The sequence below is a fragment of the Globicephala melas genome, unplaced genomic scaffold (genome assembly GCF_963455315.2).
Source record: "Globicephala melas unplaced genomic scaffold, mGloMel1.2 SCAFFOLD_392, whole genome shotgun sequence".
Classification (NCBI taxonomy): Eukaryota; Metazoa; Chordata; class Mammalia; order Artiodactyla; family Delphinidae; genus Globicephala; species Globicephala melas.
The window spans coordinates 164,705-185,283 of NW_027207561.1; the positions used below are offsets into that span (position 1 = coordinate 164,705).

At 69.2% G+C, this 20,579-nt stretch overlaps 10 non-coding genes across 10 annotated transcripts; all 10 read left to right on the plus strand.

Moving 5' to 3' along the window:
* Positions 1 to 1,461: 1,461 nt before the first annotated feature.
* On the plus strand, positions 1,462 to 1,580 carry LOC132595176 (5S ribosomal RNA). Its single transcript, XR_009561333.1, has one exon. It is a non-coding gene; the product is annotated as a 5S ribosomal RNA (ribosomal RNA).
* A 2,695-nt stretch (positions 1,581 to 4,275) lies between these two features.
* On the plus strand, positions 4,276 to 4,394 carry LOC132595125 (5S ribosomal RNA). Its single transcript, XR_009561282.1, has one exon. It is a non-coding gene; the product is annotated as a 5S ribosomal RNA (ribosomal RNA).
* A 931-nt stretch (positions 4,395 to 5,325) lies between these two features.
* LOC132595126 (5S ribosomal RNA) lies at positions 5,326 to 5,444 on the plus strand. Its single transcript, XR_009561283.1, has one exon. It is a non-coding gene; the product is annotated as a 5S ribosomal RNA (ribosomal RNA).
* Positions 5,445 to 6,375: 931 nt separating this feature from the next.
* LOC132595127 (5S ribosomal RNA) lies at positions 6,376 to 6,494 on the plus strand. Its single transcript, XR_009561284.1, has one exon. It is a non-coding gene; the product is annotated as a 5S ribosomal RNA (ribosomal RNA).
* A 2,696-nt stretch (positions 6,495 to 9,190) lies between these two features.
* On the plus strand, positions 9,191 to 9,309 carry LOC132595128 (5S ribosomal RNA). The gene has a single exon (XR_009561285.1). It is a non-coding gene; the product is annotated as a 5S ribosomal RNA (ribosomal RNA).
* A 931-nt stretch (positions 9,310 to 10,240) lies between these two features.
* On the plus strand, positions 10,241 to 10,359 carry LOC132595129 (5S ribosomal RNA). The gene has a single exon (XR_009561286.1). It is a non-coding gene; the product is annotated as a 5S ribosomal RNA (ribosomal RNA).
* A 2,697-nt stretch (positions 10,360 to 13,056) lies between these two features.
* LOC132595130 (5S ribosomal RNA) lies at positions 13,057 to 13,175 on the plus strand. The gene has a single exon (XR_009561287.1). It is a non-coding gene; the product is annotated as a 5S ribosomal RNA (ribosomal RNA).
* Positions 13,176 to 14,106: 931 nt separating this feature from the next.
* Positions 14,107 to 14,225, plus strand: LOC132595132 (5S ribosomal RNA). Its single transcript, XR_009561289.1, has one exon. It is a non-coding gene; the product is annotated as a 5S ribosomal RNA (ribosomal RNA).
* A 2,697-nt stretch (positions 14,226 to 16,922) lies between these two features.
* Positions 16,923 to 17,041, plus strand: LOC132595133 (5S ribosomal RNA). Its single transcript, XR_009561290.1, has one exon. It is a non-coding gene; the product is annotated as a 5S ribosomal RNA (ribosomal RNA).
* Positions 17,042 to 17,972: 931 nt separating this feature from the next.
* LOC132595134 (5S ribosomal RNA) lies at positions 17,973 to 18,091 on the plus strand. The gene has a single exon (XR_009561291.1). It is a non-coding gene; the product is annotated as a 5S ribosomal RNA (ribosomal RNA).
* Positions 18,092 to 20,579: the final 2,488 nt, after the last annotated feature.

Below are 20,579 nucleotides of genomic sequence, written 5' to 3' on the forward strand. Positions count from 1 at the left end.
GCAGAACTGTGGCCACTAAACCAAAGGGACCCTCAGGCCAAGAAGGGGACACTGGCTTCTTATTGCAGGAAGCCAAGCGCAGGGACCCAGGCTGGCAGAAGGAGTGGCGTTTCCAAGCCACAGACCACCAATGTTTCCTGGACTCTGGCGCTCTTTATTCCTCTCTCCATGCCCTGCCGCCCCCTGTCCCTGCCCCCACTTGCTGCTGGTAAGTTCATTTTCCCAGTCTGGCTCCCGTGCAGAGAGGGCCTGGAGGCCGAGGTGGAAGGTAGCAGCGAGTTGGCCCGCGCTTGGCCCTCCTGCGGTTGCCGCTTCAGCACCAGACTGTCATACACCTGGTAGTTGGCATTGCCTCCCGGGTTCCGGCTGAGTGGCATGAAGGTGGGCGGGGGTGGAGGGTGCTCGGTAGCCTGGACGTCGGGCAGGAGGTGAGAGGGGCGGAGGAGCAGGGCTGAGCTGGGAGCCGGGGCCCGCTGGTCCGAGGCCTCGGCCAGTACCGTGAGGGAGGCGGAGGTGGCCACAGGGCGCCGCAAGGGCAGGATCTCAGCCCATTCGGCCGCCGGGTGCCGCACCTCGTGGGGATCGCGGGAGTAATCCAAGTGTCCCGTGGAGGGATGCAGGCTGCGGTTGGACTCGCTGTGAGCACAGCTGGGGAGGCTACGTCTGTGGGCCGGTGGGGTGTCGCGCTACCAGGCGTCGGGCCGGTAGACCCGAGGCACCAGAGCGGATGGAGGCTCAGAGCCCTCCAGACCCAGACTCCGCCATGGGCCCAGTTGCCGTCCTTTCGGCCCGCGAGCCCCTCGACCTGCACCTGGCCGCCCCCACCGGCGCCCAGCCCCGGCGCCGCCACCTGTGTGCCGGTGTGTCCCTCCACAGCTCCCTCCGACAAAAGCCCCCCCCCACCCCGCCCCTCTGGCGTGTCACCGCGGCCGGGTGCGGGAGCGGGATCGAGGGCAGGGGCCGCTTCCCCGGGCCTGCCGGCCACCAGGGGCGGGGTCCTGAGCTCGGCGGGGGGTGTGGGGGCAAGGGTGGCCTTGCCGGGGCTGAGGGGCCGTGGCGACTCAATGGTGGCTCCCGGTGGCTTCGGGCCAGCTGCTGTCGGGCAGGAGGGCCGGCCCGGGCTGCGGCCGGGCTGCGCCTAGGGCCGCGTGGGCGGGCAGGGCCGATGCCCAAGGGACCGCGGGCCCCGGGCCCTGAAGCCTCCGGGGCCACGTCCCTGTGAGCGACGTGCGGGATCTTGGGCGGGGCGCCAAGCGCCGAAGGGTTTGCTGGGTCACGGCCGCCCTGGGCTGGGAGGTGGTCGCCAAACCCTCCGCCGCCGCCCGATACCCGAGACCTCCGTTGCCCCTGCCTGGGCGGGCGAGGGGGCCCTGCCGGGGCGGGCCGGCCGCCAGGCTGGCGTTAAGGCGCCAGCGCCAGCGAAACTGGGCCTCAAGAGGCCGCCCGCGGCCCCCCGCCCCCGTCTACGGCCATACCACCCTGAACGCGCCCGATCTCGTCTGATCTCGGAAGCTAAGCACGGTCGGGCCTGGTTAGTACTTGGATGGGAGACCGCCTGGGAATACCGGGTGCTGTAGGCTTTTTGCCTCCCGCTCCGCCCGCCTTCTCCTTTACTCGCCCGCGGCGGGGGGGCCGCCGGCTCCGCCCCCGCCGAGCCCCGCTGCAGGCAGTAGTCAAGGTGGGTTTACCTGCCCGAGCAGGAAGCTTGGGCGATGGCAGAAGTGGGAAGAAACTCTTGAGCACAGGTTCTTGGGATCCACGGAGCAGCGCATGCACATGCGATGGGTGCCTACACAGCTGGCTTGCTTGTCTGTGGGGAAAGGCGAGATGGGTCAGGGCCTGGGTTCCTGAGGGGCTGAGAATCAAGGCAGGGATAGAAGAAAGGGGACAGGCCCACATCCCCTGAACCCACGCCGGCGCCCACTCACCTTTGTGGAAAATACGATTGAAAAGTGCCCGCAAGAATCTCTTCAGATGCCTCCAGAGTTGAGGCAAGAAGGGGAGGGGGGAGGCCGGGAGCAGGGTGAGCCCTGAAATCCAACCCTTGTCCCGGTCACACCCCAGCAGCCCTCCCACCTCAGCCCCTTCAAGACCCCAGGGCTCCCCCAACCGCGCTGCACAGATCCTGCCCTGACCATAGTCACCATGTTGATCCCCACGTTGAGCAAGATGAAGCTGACCGGGATCAGAAGAATTGAGTATCCTTGCTCCTGGCATTTCCTGGGGATGGGGCCAGTGAACGGCTCGGCTCGGTAGTAGTTTCGCTCACCCATGGCCGTTGGTCCCAGGACTGCCTGGGCCCTCTGCCCTCCAGTTTTAACTGGGAGCCAGACTGGGTCATAATGGGGCAGGTGGTGAGGTCACAGTGAGGGAGGGGGATGAAAAGGAGGGCCCAGAGTGGCATTCCCTGGTAACCAGGGTCAGGTAAGCTGAGCCTGGACAGTCAAACAGGGCCCGGTGGCCGGCATACATCCCCTCGAGCGGTCATTCATTCGCTCACCGCCCGCTGACTCACTTGTTCAAATGACACATTGCGTCTCTTGGTCCCTCTTGAGACTAGGAAGACCTTGGCCTCAGAGGCCTGCTGAAGGCCTGGCTGGAGTCCAGAGCCTCAGCCTTCTTCATGCCCTTCACTGGGCCTGGAGCTGGACCTGCCCAGATGTGGAACCTCCCAGTTTGGAAGCAACTTCTTGTATGAGGCTCTCTGTGGACAGGGACAGCTGAGACACAGAGGAGGTGCCCAGAGACCAGGGGTTTGGAGTCTGCAGCTGCAGATGTACTCAGTGCATGGTATAGGACCAGGAGGGGCCTGCTGGCAGAACTGTGGCCACTAAACCAAAGGGACCCTCAGGCCAAGAAGGGGACACTGGCTTCTTATTGCAGGAAGCCAAGCGCAGGGACCCAGGCTGGCAGAAGGAGTGGCGCTTCCAAGCCACAGACCACCAATGTTTCCTGGACTCTGGCGCTCTTTATTCCTCTCTCCATGCCCTGCCGCCCCCTGTCCCTGCCCCCACTTGCTGCTGGTAAGTTCATTTTCCCAGTCTGGCTCCCGTGCAGAGAGGGCCTGGAGGCCGAGGTGGAAGGTAGCAGCGAGTTGGCCCGCGCTTGGCCCTCCTGCGGTTGCCGCTTCAGCACCAGACTGTCATACACCTGGTAGTTGGCATTGCCTCCCGGGTTCCGGCTGAGTGGCATGAAGGTGGGCGGGGGTGGAGGGTGCTCGGTAGCCTGGACGTCGGGCAGGAGGTGAGAGGGGCGGAGGAGCAGGGCTGAGCTGGGAGCCGGGGCCCGCTGGTCCGAGGCCTCGGCCAGTACCGTGAGGGAGGCGGAGGTGGCCACAGGGCGCCGCAAGGGCAGGATCTCAGCCCATTCGGCCGCCGGGTGCCGCACCTCGTGGGGATCGCGGGAGTAATCCAAGTGTCCCGTGGAGGGATGCAGGCTGCGGTTGGACTCGCTGTGAGCACAGCTGGGGAGGCTACGTCTGTGGGCCGGTGGGGTGTCGCGCTACCAGGCGTCGGGCCGGTAGACCCGAGGCACCAGAGCGGATGGAGGCTCAGAGCCCTCCAGACCCAGACTCCGCCATGGGCCCAGTTGCCGTCCTTTCGGCCCGCGAGCCCCTCGACCTGCACCTGGCCGCCCCCACCGGCGCCCAGCCCCGGCGCCGCCACCTGTGTGCCGGTGTGTCCCTCCACAGCTCCCTCCGACAAAAGCCCCCCCCACCCCGCCCCTCTGGCGTGTCACCGCGGCCGGGTGCGGGAGCGGGATCGAGGGCAGGGGCCGCTTCCCCGGGCCTGCCGGCCACCAGGGGCGGGGTCCTGAGCTCGGCGGGGGGTGTGGGGGCAAGGGTGGCCTTGCCGGGGCTGAGGGGCCGTGGCGACTCAATGGTGGCTCCCGGTGGCTTCGGGCCAGCTGCTGTCGGGCAGGAGGGCCGGCCCGGGCTGCGGCCGGGCTGCGCCTAGGGCCGCGTGGGCGGGCAGGGCCGATGCCCAAGGGACCGCGGGCCCCGGGCCCTGAAGCCTCCGGGGCCACGTCCCTGTGAGCGACGTGCGGGATCTTGGGCGGGGCGCCAAGCGCCGAAGGGTTTGCTGGGTCACGGCCGCCCTGGGCTGGGAGGTGGTCGCCAAACCCTCCGCCGCCGCCCGATACCCGAGACCTCCGTTGCCCCTGCCTGGGCGGGCGAGGGGGCCCTGCCGGGGCGGGCCGGCCGCCAGGCTGGCGTTAAGGCGCCAGCGCCAGCGAAACTGGGCCTCAAGAGGCCGCCCGCGGCCCCCCGCCCCCGTCTACGGCCATACCACCCTGAACGCGCCCGATCTCGTCTGATCTCGGAAGCTAAGCAGGGTCGGGCCTGGTTAGTACTTGGATGGGAGACCGCCTGGGAATACCGGGTGCTGTAGGCTTTTTGCCTCCCGCTCCGCCCGCCTTCTCCTTTACTCGCCCGCGGCGGGGGCCGCCGGCTCCGCCCCCGCCGGGCCCCGCTGCAGGCCCCACCTCCTCAGGCCCCTCCCACCACGGCGCGCGCCGGCGGGGTCGCTCCCCGCCGGCCCGGCCGGCCAGGCGGCCAGAAGGCGGCCCTGGAAGGCAGGCGCACCCCAGACGCTCCCGGGGTGGCTGGCCCGGACCCAGACTCCGCCGCGGGCCCAGTTGCCGTCCTTTCGGCCCGCGAGCCCCTCGACCTGCACCTGGCCGCCCCCACCGGCGCCCAGCCCCGGCGCCGCCACCTGTGTGCCGGTGTGTCCCTCCACAGCTCCCTCCGACAAAAGCCCCCCCCACCCCGCCCCTCTGGCGTGTCACCGCGGCCGGGTGCGGGAGCGGGATCGAGGGCAGGGGCCGCTTCCCCGGGCCTGCCGGCCACCAGGGGCGGGGTCCTGAGCTCGGCGGGGGGTGTGGGGGCAAGGGTGGCCTTGCCGGGGCTGAGGGGCCGTGGCGACTCAATGGTGGCTCCCGGTGGCTTCGGGCCAGCTGCTGTCGGGCAGGAGGGCCGGCCCGGGCTGCGGCCGGGCTGCGCCTAGGGCCGCGTGGGCGGGCAGGGCCGATGCCCAAGGGACCGCGGGCCCCGGGCCCTGAAGCCTCCGGGGCCACGTCCCTGTGAGCGACGTGCGGGATCTTGGGCGGGGCGCCAAGCGCCGAAGGGTTTGCTGGGTCACGGCCGCCCTGGGCTGGGAGGTGGTCGCCAAACCCTCCGCCGCCGCCCGATACCCGAGACCTCCGTTGCCCCTGCCTGGGCGGGCGAGGGGGCCCTGCCGGGGCGGGCCGGCCGCCAGGCTGGCGTTAAGGCGCCAGCGCCAGCGAAACTGGGCCTCAAGAGGCCGCCCGCGGCCCCCCGCCCCCGTCTACGGCCATACCACCCTGAACGCGCCCGATCTCGTCTGATCTCGGAAGCTAAGCAGGGTCGGGCCTGGTTAGTACTTGGATGGGAGACCGCCTGGGAATACCGGGTGCTGTAGGCTTTTTGCCTCCCGCTCCGCCCGCCTTCTCCTTTACTCGCCCGCGGCGGGGGCCGCCGGCTCCGCCCCCGCCGGGCCCCGCTGCAGGCCCCACCTCCTCAGGCCCCTCCCACCACGGCGCGCGCCGGCGGGGTCGCTCCCCGCCGGCCCGGCCGGCCAGGCGGCCAGAAGGCGGCCCTGGAAGGCAGGCGCACCCCAGACGCTCCCGGGGTGGCTGGCCCGGACCCAGACTCCGCCGCGGGCCCAGTTGCCGTCCTTTCGGCCCGCGAGCCCCTCGACCTGCACCTGGCCGCCCCCACCGGCGCCCAGCCCCGGCGCCGCCACCTGTGTGCCGGTGTGTCCCTCCACAGCTCCCTCCGACAAAAGCCCCCCCCACCCCGCCCCTCTGGCGTGTCACCGCGGCCGGGTGCGGGAGCGGGATCGAGGGCAGGGGCCGCTTCCCCGGGCCTGCCGGCCACCAGGGGCGGGGTCCTGAGCTCGGCGGGGGGTGTGGGGGCAAGGGTGGCCTTGCCGGGGCTGAGGGGCCGTGGCGACTCAATGGTGGCTCCCAGTGGCTTCGGGCCAGCTGCTGTCGGGCAGGAGGGCCGGCCCGGGCTGCGGCCGGGCTGCGCCTAGGGCCGCGTGGGCGGGCAGGGCCGATGCCCAAGGGACCGCGGGCCCCGGGCCCTGAAGCCTCCGGGGCCACGTCCCTGTGAGCGACGTGCGGGATCTTGGGCGGGGCGCCAAGCGCCGAAGGGTTTGCTGGGTCACGGCCGCCCTGGGCTGGGAGGTGGTCGCCAAACCCTCCGCCGCCGCCCGATACCCGAGACCTCCGTTGCCCCTGCCTGGGCGGGCGAGGGGGCCCTGCCGGGGCGGGCCGGCCGCCAGGCTGGCGTTAAGGCGCCAGCGCCAGCGAAACTGGGCCTCAAGAGGCCGCCCGCGGCCCCCCGCCCCCGTCTACGGCCATACCACCCTGAACGCGCCCGATCTCGTCTGATCTCGGAAGCTAAGCAGGGTCGGGCCTGGTTAGTACTTGGATGGGAGACCGCCTGGGAATACCGGGTGCTGTAGGCTTTTTGCCTCCCGCTCCGCCCGCCTTCTCCTTTACTCGCCCGCGGCGGGGGGGCCGCCGGCTCCGCCCCCGCCGAGCCCCGCTGCAGGCAGTAGTCAAGGTGGGTTTACCTGCCCGAGCAGGAAGCTTGGGCGATGGCAGAAGTGGGAAGAAACTCTTGAGCACAGGTTCTTGGGATCCACGGAGCAGCGCATGCACATGCGATGGGTGCCTACACAGCTGGCTTGCTTGTCTGTGGGGAAAGGCGAGATGGGTCAGGGCCTGGGTTCCTGAGGGGCTGAGAATCAAGGCAGGGATAGAAGAAAGGGGACAGGCCCACATCCCCTGAACCCACGCTGGCGCCCACTCACCTTTGTGGAAAATACGATTGAAAAGTGCCCGCAAGAATCTCTTCAGATGCCTCCAGAGTTGAGGCAAGAAGGGGAGGGGGGAGGCCGGGAGCAGGGTGAGCCCTGAAATCCAACCCTTGTCCCGGTCACACCCCAGCAGCCCTCCCACCTCAGCCCCTTCAAGACCCCAGGGCTCCCCCAACCGCGCTGCACAGATCCTGCCCTGACCATAGTCACCATGTTGATCCCCACGTTGAGCAAGATGAAGCTGACCGGGATCAGAAGAATTGAGTATCCTTGCTCCTGGCATTTCCTGGGGATGGGGCCAGTGAACGGCTCGGCTCGGTAGTAGTTTCGCTCACCCATGGCCGTTGGTCCCAGGACTGCCTGGGCCCTCTGCCCTCCAGTTTTAACTGGGAGCCAGACTGGGTCATAATGGGGCAGGTGGTGAGGTCACAGTGAGGGAGGGGGATGAAAAGGAGGGCCCAGAGTGGCATTCCCTGGTAACCAGGGTCAGGTAAGCTGAGCCTGGACAGTCAAACAGGGCCCGGTGGCCGGCATACAGCCCCTCGAGCGGTCATTCATTCGCTCACCGCCCGCTGACTCACTTGTTCAAATGACACATTGCGTCTCTTGGTCCCTCTTGAGACTAGGAAGACCTTGGCCTCAGAGGCCTGCTGAAGGCCTGGCTGGAGTCCAGAGCCTCAGCCTTCTTCATGCCCTTCACTGGGCCTGGAGCTGGACCTGCCCAGATGTGGAACCTCCCAGTTTGGAAGCAACTTCTTGTATGAGGCTCTCTGTGGACAGGGACAGCTGAGACACAGAGGAGGTGCCCAGAGACCAGGGGTTTGGAGTCTGCAGCTGCAGATGTACTCAGTGCATGGTATAGGACCAGGAGGGGCCTGCTGGCAGAACTGTGGCCACTAAACCAAAGGGACCCTCAGGCCAAGAAGGGGACACTGGCTTCTTATTGCAGGAAGCCAAGCGCAGGGACCCAGGCTGGCAGAAGGAGTGGCGTTTCCAAGCCACAGACCACCAATGTTTCCTGGACTCTGGCGCTCTTTATTCCTCTCTCCATGCCCTGCCGCCCCCTGTCCCTGCCCCCACTTGCTGCTGGTAAGTTCATTTTCCCAGTCTGGCTCCCGTGCAGAGAGGGCCTGGAGGCCGAGGTGGAAGGTAGCAGCGAGTTGGCCCGCGCTTGGCCCTCCTGCGGTTGCCGCTTCAGCACCAGACTGTCATACACCTGGTAGTTGGCATTGCCTCCCGGGTTCCGGCTGAGTGGCATGAAGGTGGGCGGGGGTGGAGGGTGCTCGGTAGCCTGGACGTCGGGCAGGAGGTGAGAGGGGCGGAGGAGCAGGGCTGAGCTGGGAGCCGGGGCCCGCTGGTCCGAGGCCTCGGCCAGTACCGTGAGGGAGGCGGAGGTGGCCACAGGGCGCCGCAAGGGCAGGATCTCAGCCCATTCGGCCGCCGGGTGCCGCACCTCGTGGGGATCGCGGGAGTAATCCAAGTGTCCCGTGGAGGGATGCAGGCTGCGGTTGGACTCGCTGTGAGCACAGCTGGGGAGGCTACGTCTGTGGGCCGGTGGGGTGTCGCGCTACCAGGCGTCGGGCCGGTAGACCCGAGGCACCAGAGCGGATGGAGGCTCAGAGCCCTCCAGACCCAGACTCCGCCATGGGCCCAGTTGCCGTCCTTTCGGCCCGCGAGCCCCTCGACCTGCACCTGGCCGCCCCCACCGGCGCCCAGCCCCGGCGCCGCCACCTGTGTGCCGGTGTGTCCCTCCACAGCTCCCTCCGACAAAAGCCCCCCCCCACCCCGCCCCTCTGGCGTGTCACCGCGGCCGGGTGCGGGAGCGGGATCGAGGGCAGGGGCCGCTTCCCCGGGCCTGCCGGCCACCAGGGGCGGGGTCCTGAGCTCGGCGGGGGGTGTGGGGGCAAGGGTGGCCTTGCCGGGGCTGAGGGGCCGTGGCGACTCAATGGTGGCTCCCGGTGGCTTCGGGCCAGCTGCTGTCGGGCAGGAGGGCCGGCCCGGGCTGCGGCCGGGCTGCGCCTAGGGCCGCGTGGGCGGGCAGGGCCGATGCCCAAGGGACCGCGGGCCCCGGGCCCTGAAGCCTCCGGGGCCACGTCCCTGTGAGCGACGTGCGGGATCTTGGGCGGGGCGCCAAGCGCCGAAGGGTTTGCTGGGTCACGGCCGCCCTGGGCTGGGAGGTGGTCGCCAAACCCTCCGCCGCCGCCCGATACCCGAGACCTCCGTTGCCCCTGCCTGGGCGGGCGAGGGGGCCCTGCCGGGGCGGGCCGGCCGCCAGGCTGGCGTTAAGGCGCCAGCGCCAGCGAAACTGGGCCTCAAGAGGCCGCCCGCGGCCCCCCGCCCCCGTCTACGGCCATACCACCCTGAACGCGCCCGATCTCGTCTGATCTCGGAAGCTAAGCAGGGTCGGGCCTGGTTAGTACTTGGATGGGAGACCGCCTGGGAATACCGGGTGCTGTAGGCTTTTTGCCTCCCGCTCCGCCCGCCTTCTCCTTTACTCGCCCGCGGCGGGGGCCGCCGGCTCCGCCCCCGCCGGGCCCCGCTGCAGGCCCCACCTCCTCAGGCCCCTCCCACCACGGCGCGCGCCGGCGGGGTCGCTCCCCGCCGGCCCGGCCGGCCAGGCGGCCAGAAGGCGGCCCTGGAAGGCAGGCGCACCCCAGACGCTCCCGGGGTGGCTGGCCCGGACCCAGACTCCGCCGCGGGCCCAGTTGCCGTCCTTTCGGCCCGCGAGCCCCTCGACCTGCACCTGGCCGCCCCCACCGGCGCCCAGCCCCGGCGCCGCCACCTGTGTGCCGGTGTGTCCCTCCACAGCTCCCTCCGACAAAAGCCCCCCCCACCCCGCCCCTCTGGCGTGTCACCGCGGCCGGGTGCGGGAGCGGGATCGAGGGCAGGGGCCGCTTCCCCGGGCCTGCCGGCCACCAGGGGCGGGGTCCTGAGCTCGGCGGGGGGTGTGGGGGCAAGGGTGGCCTTGCCGGGGCTGAGGGGCCGTGGCGACTCAATGGTGGCTCCCAGTGGCTTCGGGCCAGCTGCTGTCGGGCAGGAGGGCCGGCCCGGGCTGCGGCCGGGCTGCGCCTAGGGCCGCGTGGGCGGGCAGGGCCGATGCCCAAGGGACCGCGGGCCCCGGGCCCTGAAGCCTCCGGGGCCACGTCCCTGTGAGCGACGTGCGGGATCTTGGGCGGGGCGCCAAGCGCCGAAGGGTTTGCTGGGTCACGGCCGCCCTGGGCTGGGAGGTGGTCGCCAAACCCTCCGCCGCCGCCCGATACCCGAGACCTCCGTTGCCCCTGCCTGGGCGGGCGAGGGGGCCCTGCCGGGGCGGGCCGGCCGCCAGGCTGGCGTTAAGGCGCCAGCGCCAGCGAAACTGGGCCTCAAGAGGCCGCCCGCGGCCCCCCGCCCCCGTCTACGGCCATACCACCCTGAACGCGCCCGATCTCGTCTGATCTCGGAAGCTAAGCAGGGTCGGGCCTGGTTAGTACTTGGATGGGAGACCGCCTGGGAATACCGGGTGCTGTAGGCTTTTTGCCTCCCGCTCCGCCCGCCTTCTCCTTTACTCGCCCGCGGCGGGGGGGCCGCCGGCTCCGCCCCCGCCGAGCCCCGCTGCAGGCAGTAGTCAAGGTGGGTTTACCTGCCCGAGCAGGAAGCTTGGGCGATGGCAGAAGTGGGAAGAAACTCTTGAGCACAGGTTCTTGGGATCCACGGAGCAGCGCATGCACATGCGATGGGTGCCTACACAGCTGGCTTGCTTGTCTGTGGGGAAAGGCGAGATGGGTCAGGGCCTGGGTTCCTGAGGGGCTGAGAATCAAGGCAGGGATAGAAGAAAGGGGACAGGCCCACATCCCCTGAACCCACGCCGGCGCCCACTCACCTTTGTGGAAAATACGATTGAAAAGTGCCCGCAAGAATCTCTTCAGATGCCTCCAGAGTTGAGGCAAGAAGGGGAGGGGGGAGGCCGGGAGCAGGGTGAGCCCTGAAATCCAACCCTTGTCCCGGTCACACCCCAGCAGCCCTCCCACCTCAGCCCCTTCAAGACCCCAGGGCTCCCCCAACCGCGCTGCACAGATCCTGCCCTGACCATAGTCACCATGTTGATCCCCACGTTGAGCAAGATGAAGCTGACCGGGATCAGAAGAATTGAGTATCCTTGCTCCTGGCATTTCCTGGGGATGGGGCCAGTGAACGGCTCGGCTCGGTAGTAGTTTCGCTCACCCATGGCCGTTGGTCCCAGGACTGCCTGGGCCCTCTGCCCTCCAGTTTTAACTGGGAGCCAGACTGGGTCATAATGGGGCAGGTGGTGAGGTCACAGTGAGGGAGGGGGATGAAAAGGAGGGCCCAGAGTGGCATTCCCTGGTAACCAGGGTCAGGTAAGCTGAGCCTGGACAGTCAAACAGGGCCCGGTGGCCGGCATACATCCCCTCGAGCGGTCATTCATTCGCTCACCGCCCGCTGACTCACTTGTTCAAATGACACATTGCGTCTCTTGGCCCCTCTTGAGACTAGGAAGACCTTGGCCTCAGAGGCCTGCTGAAGGCCTGGCTGGAGTCCAGAGCCTCAGCCTTCTTCATGCCCTTCACTGGGCCTGGAGCTGGACCTGCCCAGATGTGGAACCTCCCAGTTTGGAAGCAACTTCTTGTATGAGGCTCTCTGTGGACAGGGACAGCTGAGACACAGAGGAGGTGCCCAGAGACCAGGGGTTTGGAGTCTGCAGCTGCAGATGTACTTAGTGCATGGTATAGGACCAGGAGGGGCCTGCTGGCAGAACTGTGGCCACTAAACCAAAGGGACCCTCAGGCCAAGAAGGGGACACTGGCTTCTTATTGCAGGAAGCCAAGCGCAGGGACCCAGGCTGGCAGAAGGAGTGGCGCTTCCAAGCCACAGACCACCAATGTTTCCTGGACTCTGGCGCTCTTTATTCCTCTCTCCATGCCCTGCCGCCCCCTGCCCCTGCCCCCACTTGCTGCTGGTAAGTTCATTTTCCCAGTCTGGCTCCCGTGCAGAGAGGGCCTGGAGGCCGAGGTGGAAGGTAGCAGCGAGTTGGCCCGCGCTTGGCCCTCCTGCGGTTGCCGCTTCAGCACCAGACTGTCATACACCTGGTAGTTGGCATTGCCTCCCGGGTTCCGGCTGAGTGGCATGAAGGTGGGCGGGGGTGGAGGGTGCTCGGTAGCCTGGACGTCGGGCAGGAGGTGAGAGGGGCGGAGGAGCAGCGCTGAGCTGGGAGCCGGGGCCCGCTGGTCCGAGGCCTCGGCCAGTACCGTGAGGGAGGCGGAGGTGGCCACAGGGCGCCGCAAGGGCAGGATCTCAGCCCATTCGGCCGCCGGGTGCCGCACCTCGTGGGGATCGCGGGAGTAATCCAAGTGTCCCGTGGAGGGATGCAGGCTGCGGTTGGACTCGCTGTGAGCACAGCTGGGGAGGCTACGTCTGTGGGCCGGTGGGGTGTCGCGCTACCAGGCGTCGGGCCGGTAGACCCGAGGCACCAGAGCGGATGGAGGCTCAGAGCCCTCCAGACCCAGACTCCGCCATGGGCCCAGTTGCCATCCTTTCGGCCCGCGAGCCCCTCGACCTGCACCTGGCCGCCCCCACCGGCGCCCAGCCCCGGCGCCGCCACCTGTGTGCCGGTGTGTCCCTCCACAGCTCCCTCCGACAAAAGCCCCACCCCCACCCCGCCCCTCTGGCGTGTCAGCGCGGCCGGGTGCGGGAGCGGGATCCAGGGCAGGGGCCGCTTCCCCGGGCCTGCCGGCCACCAGGGGCGGGGTCCTGAGCTCGGCGGGGGGTGTGGGGGCAAGGGTGGCCTTGCCGGGGCTGAGGGGCCGTGGCGACTCAATGGTGGCTCCCGGTGGCTTCGGGCCAGCTGCTGTCGGGCAGGAGGGCCGGCCCGGGCTGCGGCCGGGCTGCGCCTAGGGCCGCGTGGGCGGGCAGGGCCGATGCCCAAGGGACCGCGGGCCCCGGGCCCTGAAGCCTCCGGGGCCACGTCCCTGTGAGCGACGTGCGGGATCTTGGGCGGGGCGCCAAGCGCCGAAGGGTTTGCTGGGTCACGGCCGCCCTGGGCTGGGAGGTGGTCGCCAAACCCTCCGCCGCCGCCCGATACCCGAGACCTCCGTTGCCCCTGCCTGGGCGGGCGAGGGGGCCCTGCCGGGGCGGGCCGGCCGCCAGGCTGGCGTTAAGGCGCCAGCGCCAGCGAAACTGGGCCTCAAGAGGCCGCCCGCGGCCCCCCGCCCCCGTCTACGGCCATACCACCCTGAACGCGCCCGATCTCGTCTGATCTCGGAAGCTAAGCAGGGTCGGGCCTGGTTAGTACTTGGATGGGAGACCGCCTGGGAATACCGGGTGCTGTAGGCTTTTTGCCTCCCGCTCCGCCCGCCTTCTCCTTTACTCGCCCGCGGCGGGGGCCGCCGGCTCCGCCCCCGCCGGGCCCCGCTGCAGGCCCCACCTCCTCAGGCCCCTCCCACCACGGCGCGCGCCGGCGGGGTCGCTCCCCGCCGGCCCGGCCGGCCAGGCGGCCAGAAGGCGGCCCTGGAAGGCAGGCGCACCCCAGACGCTCCCGGGGTGGCTGGCCCGGACCCAGACTCCGCCGCGGGCCCAGTTGCCGTCCTTTCGGCCCGCGAGCCCCTCGACCTGCACCTGGCCGCCCCCACCGGCGCCCAGCCCCGGCGCCGCCACCTGTGTGCCGGTGTGTCCCTCCACAGCTCCCTCCGACAAAAGCCCCCCCCACCCCGCCCCTCTGGCGTGTCACCGCGGCCGGGTGCGGGAGCGGGATCGAGGGCAGGGGCCGCTTCCCCGGGCCTGCCGGCCACCAGGGGCGGGGTCCTGAGCTCGGCGGGGGGTGTGGGGGCAAGGGTGGCCTTGCCGGGGCTGAGGGGCCGTGGCGACTCAATGGTGGCTCCCAGTGGCTTCGGGCCAGCTGCTGTCGGGCAGGAGGGCCGGCCCGGGCTGCGGCCGGGCTGCGCCTAGGGCCGCGTGGGCGGGCAGGGCCGATGCCCAAGGGACCGCGGGCCCCGGGCCCTGAAGCCTCCGGGGCCACGTCCCTGTGAGCGACGTGCGGGATCTTGGGCGGGGCGCCAAGCGCCGAAGGGTTTGCTGGGTCACGGCCGCCCTGGGCTGGGAGGTGGTCGCCAAACCCTCCGCCGCCGCCCGATACCCGAGACCTCCGTTGCCCCTGCCTGGGCGGGCGAGGGGGCCCTGCCGGGGCGGGCCGGCCGCCAGGCTGGCGTTAAGGCGCCAGCGCCAGCGAAACTGGGCCTCAAGAGGCCGCCCGCGGCCCCCCGCCCCCGTCTACGGCCATACCACCCTGAACGCGCCCGATCTCGTCTGATCTCGGAAGCTAAGCAGGGTCGGGCCTGGTTAGTACTTGGATGGGAGACCGCCTGGGAATACCGGGTGCTGTAGGCTTTTTGCCTCCCGCTCCGCCCGCCTTCTCCTTTACTCGCCCGCGGCGGGGGGGCCGCCGGCTCCGCCCCCGCCGAGCCCCGCTGCAGGCAGTAGTCAAGGTGGGTTTACCTGCCCGAGCAGGAAGCTTGGGCGATGGCAGAAGTGGGAAGAAACTCTTGAGCACAGGTTCTTGGGATCCACGGAGCAGCGCATGCACATGCGATGGGTGCCTACACAGCTGGCTTGCTTGTCTGTGGGGAAAGGCGAGATGGGTCAGGGCCTGGGTTCCTGAGGGGCTGAGAATCAAGGCAGGGATAGAAGAAAGGGGACAGGCCCACATCCCCTGAACCCACGCCGGCGCCCACTCACCTTTGTGGAAAATACGATTGAAAAGTGCCCGCAAGAATCTCTTCAGATGCCTCCAGAGTTGAGGCAAGAAGGGGAGGGGGGAGGCCGGGAGCAGGGTGAGCCCTGAAATCCAACCCTTGTCCCGGTCACACCCCAGCAGCCCTCCCACCTCAGCCCCTTCAAGACCCCAGGGCTCCCCCAACCGCGCTGCACAGATCCTGCCCTGACCATAGTCACCATGTTGATCCCCACGTTGAGCAAGATGAAGCTGACCGGGATCAGAAGAATTGAGTATCCTTGCTCCTGGCATTTCCTGGGGATGGGGCCAGTGAACGGCTCGGCTCGGTAGTAGTTTCGCTCACCCATGGCCGTTGGTCCCAGGACTGCCTGGGCCCTCTGCCCTCCAGTTTTAACTGGGAGCCAGACTGGGTCATAATGGGGCAGGTGGTGAGGTCACAGTGAGGGAGGGGGATGAAAAGGAGGGCCCAGAGTGGCATTCCCTGGTAACCAGGGTCAGGTAAGCTGAGCCTGGACAGTCAAACAGGGCCCGGTGGCCGGCATACATCCCCTCGAGCGGTCATTCATTCGCTCACCGCCCGCTGACTCACTTGTTCAAATGACACATTGCGTCTCTTGGCCCCTCTTGAGACTAGGAAGACCTTGGCCTCAGAGGCCTGCTGAAGGCCTGGCTGGAGTCCAGAGCCTCAGCCTTCTTCATGCCCTTCACTGGGCCTGGAGCTGGACCTGCCCAGATGTGGAACCTCCCAGTTTGGAAGCAACTTCTTGTATGAGGCTCTCTGTGGACAGGGACAGCTGAGACACAGAGGAGGTGCCCAGAGACCAGGGGTTTGGAGTCTGCAGCTGCAGATGTACTTAGTGCATGGTATAGGACCAGGAGGGGCCTGCTGGCAGAACTGTGGCCACTAAACCAAAGGGACCCTCAGGCCAAGAAGGGGACACTGGCTTCTTATTGCAGGAAGCCAAGCGCAGGGACCCAGGCTGGCAGAAGGAGTGGCGCTTCCAAGCCACAGACCACCAATGTTTCCTGGACTCTGGCGCTCTTTATTCCTCTCTCCATGCCCTGCCGCCCCCTGCCCCTGCCCCCACTTGCTGCTGGTAAGTTCATTTTCCCAGTCTGGCTCCCGTGCAGAGAGGGCCTGGAGGCCGAGGTGGAAGGTAGCAGCGAGTTGGCCCGCGCTTGGCCCTCCTGCGGTTGCCGCTTCAGCACCAGACTGTCATACACCTGGTAGTTGGCATTGCCTCCCGGGTTCCGGCTGAGTGGCATGAAGGTGGGCGGGGGTGGAGGGTGCTCGGTAGCCTGGACGTCGGGCAGGAGGTGAGAGGGGCGGAGGAGCAGCGCTGAGCTGGGAGCCGGGGCCCGCTGGTCCGAGGCCTCGGCCAGTACCGTGAGGGAGGCGGAGGTGGCCACAGGGCGCCGCAAGGGCAGGATCTCAGCCCATTCGGCCGCCGGGTGCCGCACCTCGTGGGGATCGCGGGAGTAATCCAAGTGTCCCGTGGAGGGATGCAGGCTGCGGTTGGACTCGCTGTGAGCACAGCTGGGGAGGCTACGTCTGTGGGCCGGTGGGGTGTCGCGCTACCAGGCGTCGGGCCGGTAGACCCGAGGCACCAGAGCGGATGGAGGCTCAGAGCCCTCCAGACCCAGACTCCGCCATGGGCCCAGTTGCCATCCTTTCGGCCCGCGAGCCCCTCGACCTGCACCTGGCCGCCCCCACCGGCGCCCAGCCCCGGCGCCGCCACCTGTGTGCCGGTGTGTCCCTCCACAGCTCCCTCCGACAAAAGCCCCACCCCCACCCCGCCCCTCTGGCGTGTCAGCGCGGCCGGGTGCGGGAGCGGGATCCAGGGCAGGGGCCGCTTCCCCGGGCCTGCCGGCCACCAGGGGCGGGGTCCTGAGCTCGGCGGGGGGTGTGGGGGCAAGGGTGGCCTTGCCGGGGCTGAGGGGCCGTGGCGACTCAATGGTGGCTCCCAGTGGCTTCGGGCCAGCTGCTGTCGGGCAGGAGGGCCGGCCCGGGCTGCGGCCGGGCTGCGCCTAGGGCCGCGTGGGCGGGCAGGGCCGATGCCCAAGGGACCGCGGGCCCCGGGCCCTGAAGCCTCCGGGGCCACGTCCCTGTGAGCGACGTGCGGGATCTTGGGCGGGGCGCCAAGCGCCGAAGGGTTTGCTGGGTCACGGCCGCCCTGGGCTGGGAGGTGGTCGCCAAACCCTCCGCCGCCGCCCGATACCCGAGACCTCCGTTGCCCCTGCCTGGGCGGGCGAGGGGGCCCTGCCGGGGCGGGCCGGCCGCCAGGCTGGCGTTAAGGCGCCAGCGCCAGCGAAACTGGGCCTCAAGAGGCCGCCCGCGGCCCCCCGCCCCCGTCTACGGCCATACCACCCTGAACGCGCCCGATCTCGTCTGATCTCGGAAGCTAAGCAGGGTCGGGCCTGGTTAGTACTTGGATGGGAGACCGCCTGGGAATACCGGGTGCTGTAGGCTTTTTGCCTCCCGCTCCGCCCGCCTTCTCCTTTACTCGCCCGCGGCGGGGGCCGCCGGCTCCGCCCCCGCCGGGCCCCGCTGCAGGCCCCACCTCCTCAGGCCCCTCCCACCACGGCGCGCGCCGGCGGGGTCGCTCCCCGCCGGCCCGGCCGGCCAGGCGGCCAGAAGGCGGCCCTGGAAGGCAGGCGCACCCCAGACGCTCCCGGGGTGGCTGGCCCGGACCCAGACTCCGCCGCGGGCCCAGTTGCCGTCCTTTCGGCCCGCGAGCCCCTCGACCTGCACCTGGCCGCCCCCACCGGCGCCCAGCCCCGGCGCCGCCACCTGTGTGCCGGTGTGTCCCTCCACAGCTCCCTCCGACAAAAGCCCCCCCCACCCCGCCCCTCTGGCGTGTCACCGCGGCCGGGTGCGGGAGCGGGATCGAGGGCAGGGGCCGCTTCCCCGGGCCTGCCGGCCACCAGGGGCGGGGTCCTGAGCTCGGCGGGGGGTGTGGGGGCAAGGGTGGCCTTGCCGGGGCTGAGGGGCCGTGGCGACTCAATGGTGGCTCCCAGTGGCTTCGGGCCAGCTGCTGTCGGGCAGGAGGGCCGGCCCGGGCTGCGGCCGGGCTGCGCCTAGGGCCGCGTGGGCGGGCAGGGCCGATGCCCAAGGGACCGCGGGCCCCGGGCCCTGAAGCCTCCGGGGCCACGTCCCTGTGAGCGACGTGCGGGATCTTGGGCGGGGCGCCAAGCGCCGAAGGGTTTGCTGGGTCACGGCCGCCCTGGGCTGGGAGGTGGTCGCCAAACCCTCCGCCGCCGCCCGATACCCGAGACCTCCGTTGCCCCTGCCTGGGCGGGCGAGGGGGCCCTGCCGGGGCGGGCCGGCCGCCAGGCTGGCGTTAAGGCGCCAGCGCCAGCGAAACTGGGCCTCAAGAGGCCGCCCGCGGCCCCCCGCCCCCGTCTACGGCCATACCACCCTGAACGCGCCCGATCTCGTCTGATCTCGGAAGCTAAGCAGGGTCGGGCCTGGTTAGTACTTGGATGGGAGACCGCCTGGGAATACCGGGTGCTGTAGGCTTTTTGCCTCCCGCTCCGCCCGCCTTCTCCTTTACTCGCCCGCGGCGGGGGGGCCGCCGGCTCCGCCCCCGCCGAGCCCCGCTGCAGGCAGTAGTCAAGGTGGGTTTACCTGCCCGAGCAGGAAGCTTGGGCGATGGCAGAAGTGGGAAGAAACTCTTGAGCACAGGTTCTTGGGATCCACGGAGCAGCGCATGCACATGCGATGGGTGCCTACACAGCTGGCTTGCTTGTCTGTGGGGAAAGGCGAGATGGGTCAGGGCCTGGGTTCCTGAGGGGCTGAGAATCAAGGCAGGGATAGAAGAAAGGGGACAGGCCCACATCCCCTGAACCCACGCCGGCGCCCACTCACCTTTGTGGAAAATACGATTGAAAAGTGCCCGCAAGAATCTCTTCAGATGCCTCCAGAGTTGAGGCAAGAAGGGGAGGGGGGAGGCCGGGAGCAGGGTGAGCCCTGAAATCCAACCCTTGTCCCGGTCACACCCCAGCAGCCCTCCCACCTCAGCCCCTTCAAGACCCCAGGGCTCCCCCAACCGCGCTGCACAGATCCTGCCCTGACCATAGTCACCATGTTGATCCCCACGTTGAGCAAGATGAAGCTGACCGGGATCAGAAGAATTGAGTATCCTTGCTCCTGGCATTTCCTGGGGATGGGGCCAGTGAACGGCTCGGCTCGGTAGTAGTTTCGCTCACCCATGGCCGTTGGTCCCAGGACTGCCTGGGCCCTCTGCCCTCCAGTTTTAACTGGGAGCCAGACTGGGTCATAATGGGGCAGGTGGTGAGGTCACAGTGAGGGAGGGGGATGAAAAGGAGGGCCCAGAGTGGCATTCCCTGGTAACCAGGGTCAGGTAAGCTGAGCCTGGACAGTCAAACAGGGCCCGGTGGCCGGCATACATCCCCTCGAGCGGTCATTCATTCGCTCACCGCCCGCTGACTCACTTGTTCAAATGACACATTGCGTCTCTTGGTCCCTCTTGAGACTAGGAAGACCTTGGCCTCAGAGGCCTGCTGAAGGCCTGGCTGGAGTCCAGAGCCTCAGCCTTCTTCATGCCCTTCACTGGGCCTGGAGCTGGACCTGCCCAGATGTGGAACCTCCCAGTTTGGAAGCAACTTCTTGTATGAGGCTCTCTGTGGACAGGGACAGCTGAGACACAGAGGAGGTGCCCAGAGACCAGGGGTTTGGAGTCTGCAGCTGCAGATGTACTCAGTGCATGGTATAGGACCAGGAGGGGCCTGCTGGCAGAACTGTGGCCACTAAACCAAAGGGACCCTCAGGCCAAGAAGGGGACACTGGCTTCTTATTGCAGGAAGCCAAGCGCAGGGACCCAGGCTGGCAGAAGGAGTGGCGCTTCCAAGCCACAGACCACCAATGTTTCCTGGACTCTGGCGCTCTTTATTCCTCTCTCCATGCCCTGCCGCCCCCTGTCCCTGCCCCCACTTGCTGCTGGTAAGTTCATTTTCCCAGTCTGGCTCCCGTGCAGAGAGGGCCTGGAGGCCGAGGTGGAAGGTAGCAGCAAGTTGGCCCGCGCTTGGCCCTCCTGCGGTTGCCGCTTCAGCACCAGACTGTCATACACCTGGTAGTTGGCATTGCCTCCCGGGTTCCGGCTGAGTGGCATGAAGGTGGGCGGGGGTGGAGGGTGCTCGGTAGCCTGGACGTCGGGCAGGAGGTGAGAGGGGCAGAGGAGCAGGGCTGAGCTGGGAGCCGGGGCCCGCTGGTCCGAGGCCTCGGCCAGTACCGTGAGGGAGGCGGAGGTGGCCACAGGGCGCCGCAAGGGCAGGATCTCAGCCCATTCGGCCGCCGGGTGCCGCACCTCGTGGGGATCGCGGGAGTAATCCAAGTGTCCCGTGGAGGGATGCAGGCTGCGGTTGGACTCGCTGTGAGCACAGCTGGGGAGGCTACGTCTGTGGGCCGGTGGGGTGTCGCGCTACCAGGCGTCGGGCCGGTAGACCCGAGGCACCAGAGCGGATGGAGGCTCAGAGCCCTCCAGACCCAGACTCCGCCATGGGCCCAGTTGCCGTCCTTTCGGCCCGCGAGCCCCTCGACCTGCACCTGGCCGCCCCCACCGGCGCCCAGCCCCGGCGCCGCCACCTGTGTGCCGGTGTGTCCCTCCACAGCTCCCTCCGACAAAAGCCCCCCCCCACCCCGCCCCTCTGGCGTGTCACCGCGGCCGGGTGCGGGAGCGGGATCGAGGGCAGGGGCCGCTTCCCCGGGCCTGCCGGCCACCAGGGGCGGGGTCCTGAGCTCGGCGGGGGGTGTGGGGGCAAGGGTGGCCTTGCCGGGGCTGAGGGGCCGTGGCGACTCAATGGTGGCTCCCGGTGGCTTCGGGCCAGCTGCTGTCGGGCAGGAGGGCCGGCCCGGGCTGCGGCCGGGCTGCGCCTAGGGCCGCGTGGGCGGGCAGGGCCGATGCCCAAGGGACCGCGGGCCCCGGGCCCTGAAGCCTCCGGGGCCACGTCCCTGTGAGCGACGTGCGGGATCTTGGGCGGGGCGCCAA